At 47.4% G+C, this 11,912-nt stretch overlaps 1 protein-coding gene across 2 annotated transcripts in view; it reads right to left on the reverse strand.

Annotated features, from left to right (window-relative positions):
* The window catches only part of Tjp2 (tight junction protein 2), a 127,302-nt gene extending 115,956 nt beyond the window's left edge, over nt 1-11,346 (reverse strand). Inside the window, exon 1 of one of the 2 annotated variants that reach the window (XM_029538183.1) lies at nt 11,316-11,346. The gene's annotated coding sequence lies outside the window, so the exon portion shown is untranslated. Of the gene's footprint in view, nt 1-10,628; nt 10,904-11,315 lie in introns of those variants that run through there. The other variant, XM_029538196.1, reaches the window with a different exon arrangement.
* Between the last annotated feature and the right edge of the window lie 566 nt (nt 11,347-11,912).

Below are 11,912 nucleotides of genomic sequence, written 5' to 3' on the forward strand. Positions count from 1 at the left end.
AAAAAAAAAAAAAAAAAAAAAAAAAAACAAATCCAATACTGATTTTTGATGATACAACATGAAGATAATTAATCTCCCACACAGCAGAAAAGAAACCCTGACAGGAAGCTAGGAAAATAACAAATATGCTAAGTCCCCTTCTGGGGGAAATGTGATACTAGATATCCTTCAGTAATCTGAATTCACAGGGTTTTTAAAGTGTAACAGTGTATAGGTTATTTACTTTTGGTGCTGGGTTTTTGTTTTGTTTTGCTTGAGATAATCTCACTCGAACACCCTGGAGTCCAGGCTAGCCCTTGAACTCTCCAGCCTCCAGCCTCATCCTTCCAAGGGCCTAACCCTTGAACTCTCCAGCCTCCAGCCTCATCCTTCCAAGGGGCGGGATGGAACTATCTACCACTAAACCCAGCTCTGGTGCTGAGGAGAAACTCAAGGTCTTGAACACGCTAAGCACACACCCTACCACTGAGAGCCAGCATCAGCGCCAGCGCCAGCTTCCCTGATATTGTAATGAGGAGAATGGATGGATGCTAACCAATAAGAATCTTCAAATGGTCACCTCTTATACTGTTATTAACATTTAGATGGGCTGGGCAGTGGTGGCGCAGGCCTTTAATCCCAGCACTTGGGAGGCAGAGGCAGGTGGATAGAGTTCCAGGGCAGCCAGGGCTACACAGAGAAACCCTGTCTCAGAAAAAAAACAAAAACAAAAACAAACAAACACAAACAAACAAAAACAAACAAACTTTTGGCTGGGTGTTATGCTGGACAGTTTTATGTTAACTTGACACAAATTAAAGGCATTTGAGAGGATGGACTCTATAAGACTGTGATGTAGACAAACTTGTAGAACATTTTCTTAATTAGTGGGGGAGGGCCAAGCCCATTGTGAGTGGTGCTATCCCTGGGGTGGTGGTCCTGGGTTCTATAAGAAAGCAGACTGAGCAAGCCACAAGGAGCAGGTCAGTAAGCAGCATCCCTCCATGGCCTCCGCATCAGCGCCTGCCTCCAGGTTCCTGCCCTTCTGAATTGCTGCTTAAATCCTATCTCAACATCCTTTCATGGTAAACTGTGATGTGGAAATGTAAGCTGAATAAACCCTTTCCTCCCCAACTTGCTTCCGGTCATCATGTTTCGTCACAGCAGCAGTCACCCTGACTAGGGCAGGAGCACATTGTTTTCACAGACATGAAGTCGGCCCATGGAATCAGTCCTCGCTTACCTACACAAATACACACTGCAAAGATGCTCTTGTGTACATATTAGTTTTTCAGTCAAATCTTTTGGAAGATAGGGAACTACATCTTGAAGCAAATCAAAAGCTAAGCAAAACAAAATAGAAGGACAAAGAGCTCAACTCACACTTCATCAGAGAGTCCACTTCAAAGTAGATTTCCCTCTGTGTCTAATTTTCAAGGGGAAAACATGCCAAGAAAAACCGGTCCGAGAAACACACGAGTGGCCGGGGACATCACTTACTGGAGCACCTTGCCTAGAGAGAACACACAGAAAGCCTGAAGTTCCTCCTCCATCACCACAGGAACCAGGCATGCATCCCATAAAACATGCCAGGAATCCCAGCACGGGGAGGTGGAGGCAGAAGGGTCAGAGGGTCAAAGTCCTTCTCTTGCTACGTAAGAGTCGGAGGCCAACCTTAGCTACAGGAGTTTCTGCCTTAAAAACAATTTAATAAGTTGGGCACTTGGAGGGAGAGAGGACAGATCTTTGTGAGTTCAAGGCTAGACTGGTCTCCATAGCAAGGTTCCAGGATAGCCAGGGCTAAATAATAAGAGTTACCCTAACCCGAAAAACAAACAAATTATTTAAAAGGATACTAAGCATCATCAGCTATCAGAAAAATACAAATCAACGCCACTCCATGCCAAGTTAGATAGCTCAAATTAAAACCCAGAACACGGTGGTAGGGTGTAGGACCGTGAAAGGTGGCCTGGTTTCTCGTTGAGCACAGGCTTGAAACCCCAGTGATCCTGAAAGGACGGAAGGCGTCTTGCCACGCTCCTGAACACCTGACTCCTGACTGGAGGCTGCAGCCCTCCATATATTTGTGGCCATCAGTCACACAAGAGCAAAGGCCCAGGCCCCTCCACAGTAGAGGACATGACCACAGGTCAAGTAACCTCAAGACAGATCTCCATTTTAATGAGGTACCTAAAGGCCTGGAGGCTTAGCCAATAAACTCCCCTTCCCAGTCACTCCTCCCTACAAAAGGAATTTAACCTCAGGCCCGCCCTGAGAAAGTGGGGTGTGGTTTTATTCATCTACTCTCCGCCATGACAACAAATGTCTTAAAACCATGGGGATCCACCTATGGAAGCAACGGAACAGGCCTTCGTCTAAAGAGCCAGCAACCTAATCAGCCCCCGGAAGGCCTCTTAGTGCTCCCAGCCACGGCCCCCACCAAGCCAAGCCAGCTGCCTGCCGACAAGCCAAGGACTCTCTCCACCCCAAGGGACCCTGGCGGAGTTCTCCCTTCTTTTCCCCTTCGACCTGGGCTAGATCCAGCCCACGAGCCCCAACTCTGTTCTCAGTTCTTCCGTGGCATCCTGAGGCTCCTGGGTGCCCAAGAGCCTGAGAACCAGCCAGCTCCGGCTGTCCCCGGGACCCCAGAGAACCAGCCAGGCTGCGGGACCCCACTCCATAGCATGACACCCGCCTGGCACCAGCATGGAATAAGCCCAGTCAACTTCCTACATCCCGAGCCCAGTGGACACCCGAAACACTATAGCAGGGGAGATGGCTCAGTCAACAAGCTTGCTGCACAGAAATGAGGACCTGAGTTTGGATCCCCAGCATCCATATACAACCCAGACACTGTGGTGTCTGTCAGTAATCTCAGGCCTGGGTGATGCAAAGACAGACATCAAGTTTAATTGAATCTGTGAGTTCCAGATGTAGGAAAGACTCTACTAAAAAAAAAAAAAAAAAAAAAAGATGGCGGTGCATCTGGAGGGATGGCGACTGAGGTTAAAAACACTTGTTTTTCTTTCAGAGGACCCAGTTTCAGTTTCCAGCACCCACATGGCAGCTCGAAACCACATACAATTCCAGTTCCAAGGGCTCCAGCACACTTTTCTGGCCTCCAGGGGCAATGTACACAGAGTACCCTTACATCTAGGCAAAACACTCATAAAACGGTGATTATATAAAATTGTATACATAAAATAAAAACAAATGAATCTTTTTTTAAAAAACAAGCAAGATGGAACGTAATAGAGGAAGACACCTGAACTCAACCCCAGCCCCATGCATACGCACACACATTCATACACCACACATACATATACACACAAAAAATACAGAAAGCTACAGCCAGCCATTCAAGTGGATGAAGATGTGAAGAGCAGAGCCAGCTTACAGGGCTGATGCCTACAGACTGATGCAGTCGCTGAGGAAACCAGCTCAGCAGATCCCCATTTCAATAGATATGCCACAGATGTTCCACTTCTAGGAATAGACCCAAGAAGAACAAGGATGCATGTTCATCCAAAAACTTCTACGCGAATGCTCACAGTACCAGTATTCACACTAGCCAAAATGTAGATGAATGGATATCAAATGATGATCATTAATCATCAACAAAAGGAAATCAAGTCGGGACCAGGTATCTAAGTCACTGACTGGGAGAACACTGATTAGCATGGGTAAAGCCCTCAACTCCTTCTCCAGCTCTACCAAAAGGTAAGGACATGTAAAACCTGAACACTGAGGGCGAAGTTGAAGCCAACATGAAGGACTACACGTTGTAGAATCTCATTTATAAAGAATGTTTGGTAGTCCTGGGTGGTGGCTCCAGACTGCAATCCCAGCACATGGGAGGTAGAGGCAGAAAGATGGCTAAAAGTTCAAGGCCAGACTGCTCTACATAGTGAGACGATGTCTCAAAACAAACAAACAAAAACAAAAAACAGGGCCACACAGTGATGGCATATGCCTTTAATCCCAACACTCGGGGAGAGAGAAATGTGAATTTCTGTGAGCTCAGGCCAGGCTTACCTACAGATCAAGTTCTAGGACAGCCAGGCCTACACAGAGCCAGGCCCTGTCTTAAACAACAACAACAAAAATCTAAAACAAATTTATAAATTAGATAATGCCTGAAATAGATCAATCTATGAGCAGAAGACTGACCTGGCTAGTTTTGTGTCAACTTGACACAAGCTAGAGTCACTGGAAAGGAAGGAGCCTCAGTTGAGAAAATGCCTTGATAAGATCAGGCTACAGGCAGCCTGTGGGAATTTTCTTAAATAATGATTGATGGGTGGGGGCAGCCCATTGTGGGTGGGGCCGTCCCTGGGCTGGTGGTCCTGGGTTCCATAAGAAAGCCAGAAAGCAGCACCCACTCCATGACCTGTACTTCCGCTCCTGCCTCCAGGTTCCTGCCCTGTTTGAGTTCCTGTCCTTACTTCCTTCAATGATAACAGTGATATGGAGCTGTAAACCAAATAAATGCTTTCCTCCCCAGCTTGCCTCTTCTTCTTCTTCTTCTTCTTTTTTTTTTTTTTGGGGGGGGGGGTTGGAGGGGATAGGGGGGTCGTGGTGTTTCATCTCAGCAATAGAAACCCTAAGAAAGAGACTAATGATTACCCTTGGGACATTTGGGGAGGGAAACTGAGTCATGCCAGACAAGTAGAAGGTCTTAGAGAGAAAGTGTTCTTTTCAGGCAGATAAAATGTTCTAAAATTTGGGCTGGAGAGATAGCTCAGAGGTTAAGAGCACTGGCTGCTCTTCCAGAGTTCAATTCCCAGCAACCATGTGGTAGCTCACAACCATCTATAGTGAGACCTGGTGCCCTCTTCTGGTGTGCAGGCATACATGCAAGCAGAACATTCCTTGCATAACAAACAAATCTTTTTTAAAAAAAAAAGTTCTAAAATTGATCATCATTATGATAGTTATACAATGAGTATACACTGAATTATTCATTATAATAGCTGAATTGGATGGTAAATGAATAATCAAAATAAAATTCCTTTTTGTATGTTCCTTTTCTTTCAGCAGGGTCTCACTGTGTAGACAAGGTTAACCTCAAACTCCGAGATCTGCCTGCCTTTTGCTGGGATTAAAGGCATACGCCACCATGCCCAGCTTCAGATTTTGTGAAAAAAATGTTTTTTAATTGGCTTAAATCTACTGAAAGAATTACAAACAGACTTGTTAACTGAAAAGTGTTAACTAAATTGCAGAGTGCTAGGCAGCTGGGTGGCTTTTCCTAGCTCCTTTGCATTATAAATTCCTCCGGGAGAAAGTGCAGCTTTTGTTACCATTTTAGTTTACAAGTACTTTTACACATAAGAGTTTTTCCGAGGCCTCCTACAATCCTGGAAGGAGGTAATTATTATTATTATTATTATTATTATTATTATTATTATTTTTAGTTTTTTCGAGACAGGGTTTCTCTGTGTAGCCCTGGCTGTCCTGGAACTCACTTTGTAGACCAGGCTGGCCTCGAACTCAGAAATCCACCTGCCTCTGCCTCCCGAGTGCTGGGATTAAAGGCGTGCGCCACCATGCCCGGCTTGGAAGGAGGTAATTATTCCTCTAATTTTTACACACAAGCTTGCAGCAACTCTGAGTCTGTGGTATATGCTCCTGTTGACTGCGCCAGGAAGTAAAGGTCAGCTCTGCTAAGCAGAAGGTCAGCTCTGCTAGGTAGTGCATACCAGCACAGACCTCTCCATCCTCCTGCTCAGTTCCAGAGAGATGGGAGCACATTCTCACAGGTGGAGGTGTGTCGCCACATCCAGCTGTGTGCTGCTAGACTGCATTTTAGAGTACCAGATAGTACATTCAGGTTGGCATGCGAGAGTAACATTATCCATCCATGTCAGTGACAAAAGTGTTCCAGAGTTGGCTTGGGAGGCGCTAGTCTGACTACAGTCAGGCCAAGCATAAGCGAGGTCATCGGGGGTCTCAAGCACCCACAGAAGAACCTTCTGCTCCTTTGGCATTTACTTCTGTGTTGGTTCTTTTTTTTTTTTTTTTTTTTTCCATTGACTTCAGTGCACTCATAGTGCAGAACCTGATATTCCAGAATATTCAAATGCAGCATGAATGGGTGGGTGAGAAGAGGCAGCCAAGCACTTCTGATTTGATACGGGTGAACGACAAGAGGGAACCATGGTTTCAAGCAAGATGATCAGGGCGACCTCGATGTCTGTTCTGTCAAATGAGAGGAGGGAGGCTGGAGGGAGGGGAAGGGCTGGAGGGGGCTTGCAGGGAGGTGCTAGAGAGCCCTCCGAGGTTATTGTGAAGACGACTGGATCACAGTATATTCAGAAATCTCTGGTTTACAATGATCATACACCAAGTGTTTACTAACACTAAATCAGAGTTAAATACCTTAATCTTTCTTATGGGGAAACCAGTAGTCCAAATCTCCATGAAGACTAGTATCAAGAGGCATTCATTTAGAAAAAGAGAGGCCTGGCATGGTGATGGATCGGATGCCTTTAATACCAGCACTTGGGAAGCAGAGGCAGGAGGATATCTATCTATGATTTCAACACCAGCCTAGTCTATAGAATATAGAGTCCCAGGACAGCCAGGGTTATAAACAGAGACCCTGTCTCAAAAGAGAAGGGGGAGGAGGAGGAGGAGGAGGAGGAGGAGGAGGAGGAGGAGAAAGGTGCAGATTAGAACTGGCAAACAGACTGATTTTTAAGACTTTATTATTGCTTTTCTGTGTTTTCTGTACAGATGTTTTGTTCAAATGTATGTCTGCGCACCATGTGCCCTTTCTGACCTCTGAGGGCACTAAATGATGTGGTGCACTAGCATATGTGTGGGCAGAAGGCCCATACATAAGAATTAATAAAATAATAAAGTTTGAATGTCCATTCAAGTGTGTGTGCATGCACATTTCCCCGAGTTGACTCCTAAACCTGTTTATGTAAGAGAACCACTAAAGGTGCCTACATATTCCAATATAGACCACAGATTTAGTGAGCCAGAGACTTGGCAGGTTTTCATTTTTAATACAAGTTTTCCTCGGTTGTTTCCTAAAGATTTTATGTGGTGCACTGGACCATAAGCCACCTTTCTCTGAGGACGGCAAACAAAACAGCATTTGTCGCTAGATAAAACATGAAACTACAGTGTATTTTAAAAGCGATTCTAAGAAAGGAGGGAAACTCCGCTCCTTTCAGCCTTGCAGAAGTAAAAAGAATTAGCAGTTGGGAAGTCTGTGAATGCAGGAATCTCCTGAAGGGGGTGGGGTGGGGTGGGGTGGGGGAATGGACCGACTTTCTTGCTAGATCTTGGCTGAGTTATTGTCAACAATATCAAAGGGACTTTTCAATCAAAGGAAGCTGTAAACCCCTTCCTCCCGTGTGCGTACCTCCTTCAGATGAAAGCCCCAACACAATCATGAGTCTTAAGAAAGAACAGGAGCCGGTTTGAAGGACCGGCCACTAGGCAGTTATTTATTAAAGTGCCCAGAGCCGGTGCGCACTGTCTGCTGTGTGTCCTGAGTCACGTTCTTGATGTATGACAATGACTTCTGAGACGTGTTCACATTTATGTTCTCACAGAAAATGTGCCTTTTAACAAACTCATCGCTACAACTATTTCCTAAACTATAGAAACATCCTTATAACTGTGGATGGGGCTATTGGACCCTCACCCTGCACATTAACATAACAGTAAGGGATTGGAGCTCAGAGGTTAAGTGCAGAACTCTAAAAGGTTCGGTTCCCAGCCTACCCAGTCAGTCAGCTCACAGCTGAACTACAGCTCCAAGGGATCTGACGTCCTCTTCTGGGCCCATCGGGCACACACCCACACACGGACACATAGCCAAACATAAAATAAATCTTTTACAAATATATTTTAAAAACGAAACAGGTGGAAATATTTTGAATTTTTATTTCAAATCTTTTTTTAGTCCCCTCAAGTCTTGCTGTGACTCCAGTATTTGCGGAGAGAACCTTTTTCTTAAAGTTCATTCAGACTACCTTTAAAACTTAGAGACCATGTTAAATGAAGGGGTGAGGGCGGCATGTTGGAGAGACATCTCAGTGGTTAAGAGCACTGGCTGTTCTTCCAGAGGACCCAGGTTTGAGTCCCCAAAACCCAATGTTTGTGACCTCAATGTTAATGAATACAATGCCCTCTTCTGGCCTCCAAGAGCACTAGACAGACCACTGCTCACAGACTTCTAGTCAGGCAAAACACCCATATACACTAATATATATTAATATATAAGATACATACGAAAGTAGGGGAGGGACTGGGGAGACAGCTCAGTGGGTAAAGAACTTGCCACTCAAACTTCACTTAAACAGTAACTGTAGGGCAGATGTAGTGGCCAGACTGTAATCTCACTGGGAAGCTAAGACAGGGCTCCTCAGAGCAAGCTGGCGAGCTGGACAAGCAAATCAGGAAGCTCTGGGGTCAAGTGAGAGAGACATTGCCTCAGTATAGAAGGTGGGAAGCCACCTGATGTCAAGTTCTGGCTTCCACATGCCGGTGCATATACAGCACGTGTGTGTGTGTGTGTGTGTGTGTGTGTGTGTGTGCGTGTGCGCGCGCGCGCACACACACACAAACACACACACACACACTCACACATATACACAACACTCACACACACAGGGGTGGGGTGGGGGTGCGGGACAGCAGTGAAGACTCATGCAGTAGAGGGGCTTGCAGTCAAGTCTAAGGCTCCCTCCCACCCCAGGACCCATAAGGTAGAAGGGGAAAACACTCATTGGCTAGCCTAGGGTTTGCTAGTCACCATGCTGGCCTGGAACTCACAGACTTCACCCTGCCATCTTCTGAGCGCTGAGATTAAAGGTGAGTGCCACCAAGCTCTGCTATAAAAAGTAAGTTTTTTTAAAAGACTTATTTATTTAATGCATATGAGTACACTGTAGCTGTCTTCAGACACACCAGAAGAAGGCATCAAGATCCGATTACAGATGGTTGAGAGCCACCACGTGGTTCCTGGGAATTGAACTCCAGGACCTCTGGAAGAGCAGTCAGTCCTCTTTACCTCTGAGCCATCTCTCCAGCCCTGTAATTTTTTTTTTTTTTTTTTTTTAAGTGCAGTTTCATTACTTAGTACCGAGGGGATGAGGAACTAAGAGATTTTGGGGAATCTATACTTAGTTAATTCCTGCAGACTGACCGCCCTCCCTGGGTGACTCCATTCCATTGCAGTCCAGACAAAAGAAAACTCCTCCTGGCTCTTTATCTTCCTTAATGGAAAGCATGCAGCAGAGTGCTACAGCTGTCCTACCTTAGCCGCTTAGGAAGGTTGGAACGTTTGCATCTGCCTAGTGACTCTACTTTTAATACATTCCTAGTCAGGATTCTCAGCTCCCTGAAGAAAACTGAGGGCATTCGATGCCATTTAACTTAGCATTTAGGAAGGTTAAAATGCTGTTTCACATTCCGCATCATTTTAAGGAACATTTCAAGGCCAGGAACGGAAAAACTGCAGCCTTATATGTTAGCCAAATATCTTCAAATCTCAATAAAGAGCCAGCCGATGGCTCCGGAGCGGAGTGGGTAGGTCCAGTGTGGTTGTACTGTCTGTCCCCATTTTTAAAATAGCATTCAGATTTAAGGCTGGGTAGGAGTGCGACGTGATTCATTCCTTAGCTGAGCACCGCCACTTTTCTTGGGCCAAAGGTTCCCAAGGTCAAAGTGCAAATAGATCCCAGGGGTAACAGATCTAGGGTGCGGCCTGAAACCTGGGTTTTCAAGAGGCCCCCAGGCAATGTCCCAGAATCCCTCTCTCCTTACCAGGAAACTGGCCTTTCAAATGAACTAGGAAAGTCGGAAAACTTTTAGAGGCCAGAGGAGCCTTTGAACAGAACCCGCACACCTGCGGACCTGGGAAGGTGCGGTGGACAACGAAGAGACTGTAGCTCAGAAACCCTCTCGCACACTGCGGCAGCCTGGAAAACACCCTTTTCAAGCTCGGAGAATGCTTGGCATTCGGTGGCCTTTTTCCAACATAAAAATCTCCAACTCGGCTTTGACTGAGAGTCCCATAGAAAAGCGACGGAAAGCAGCCCCGGAGAGCTGACAACGCCCTGTGTTGACAACTCGGCTCCTCCTTTACAAAAGAGTCGAACGACCCCAAATAGACACACACACACAAACCCGAGTTAAATGTTTCAGAACGCGGCGGAACTGTTTTCCTGTCTGCGGCGGCGGCGGCGGCGGGGGAGGGGGCAGACCCATGGTCACCAAGATCGCCCCCACCTGCACACAGTCACCAGCTTTCCCTCGCTCCGCGTCCATCCAGGTCACCCACCCCTTAGATACCATCGCTGCCAACAGAAACCCAAGGGCCCTCTGAATCTAGCAGAAGAGACGCTCTGCGGGAGCGAAACAATGTCCCCGCCTGGAAGGACAAGGAGGAGCCAGGCACCTGTAGCAGCGGCGTGAACTCAGATCCCGGGTGACCTTAAGTCAACCCCGGGGATGCGAGGCTGCCCAGGGGTGGGAGATGGAAGTACGCACGCAGAAAGCAGTGCTCAAGAAATCACATCCCAAACCCCACGGGGACAGCCGGTGTCCACGCACGCTGCCCCGCGGCGAGCCAAGGCTCCAGAGCAATCTTGTACCCCGGGAGGGACAGAGCGGCAGGTACTCGCCTGGAGAAGGGGGGCGGCGGCAGCCAGCAGAGTCAGCGCGCAGGAGGCGACGGTCCCGGGCGTCGGGCGGCGCAGCGCGGGCAGCGCGTGTCCGGAGGCGGAGTGCCGCGGGCTGCCGCAGCAGGCGGGAGCCACTGACCTCGGGCACCGGCCGCTCCTGGGTATTGTCGTGACTCAACCTATTTCCTGTTTGGAGGGCTAGAAGAAAGGGGGAAAAGTGCCTATCTAGAGTGTGTATGGTTAGGGGGAGGGTAGATGGGCGGTGGCCATCACCTGCTTCCTCCAGACCCGGAAAAAAAAAAAAAAAAAAAGTAGCTCGCGCCACTTTGGGTCGTCCGGTTGGCGGAAAGGGAGGCCTCACCGGCGCCACCCAGCGGTGGGGCAGGGACTGAGCGACGCTTCCGCTTCTTTTCTCAGCAAAACCCCCAAGCTTCGGCTCAAGAGTATAAACATTCGCAGGGTTTATCTATTCGTGCCCAGATCTGCTTTCAGTCTTTCTGGCGAGGAAAAGTCAGTCACCCTTCGAAAACCACGGGAAGGGTGTTTGTGAACCACTGTATGTATACGGTAGGGGAGTTGAACGGGTTGATTTTTGTGTGGGGAAGAAGAGAATCAGGTAATGGTATCGGTGAGAGATAAGTTTTAAGATCAATTTCAACCCCCCTCCCCCTCCAACCTCCCTCTCACCCTGGATCTCTGGCTCCGAGGCTCCAATCCGGAAATACCGGTTCCTCTCGGGGGACAATAGGTGAGGGCGGAGCGCTAAGGCCAGTGCTTGCTTAGTCATACCGCGGGGAAAGAGAATGTGCCTGGTGCCCAAGGCTGCACCCGGGGCGCAAGTTCGCCTTCCATTTAACCTAGTCTGGTTAAAAATCCTAGGAAGAAAAAAAAAAAAAAAAAAACCCTAAACAACGACAAAAAACTGGGCAGTGGTGGCGCATGCCTTTAATCCGAGCACTGGGGAGGCAGAGGTAGGCAGATTTCTGAGTTCGAGGCCAGCCTGGTCTTCAGAGTTCCAGGACAGCCAGGCTACACAGAGAAACCCTGTCTCAAATAAAATAAAATAATCCTAGGAAGATTCCGGGGTACAGGGTAAAGTTGGGGAGATGGATAGTGGTGGTAGCTGTGCGGTGTGAATGAGCGCATTTGCCCACTGCGTTGCAACTTTAAGTATTTCGGTATGCTTTTTAAAAAATTCTGTGAAGGATGCTGAGACTCATTCCAGGCAACTTCGCGCACGAGCGCCCCCTCCTCCCCACAAAAAAAAAACCTTAGCCAGAAGTA

The sequence above is a fragment of the Mus pahari genome, chromosome 1 (assembly GCF_900095145.1).
Source record: "Mus pahari chromosome 1, PAHARI_EIJ_v1.1, whole genome shotgun sequence".
In the NCBI taxonomy this organism is placed as follows: domain Eukaryota; kingdom Metazoa; phylum Chordata; class Mammalia; order Rodentia; family Muridae; genus Mus; species Mus pahari.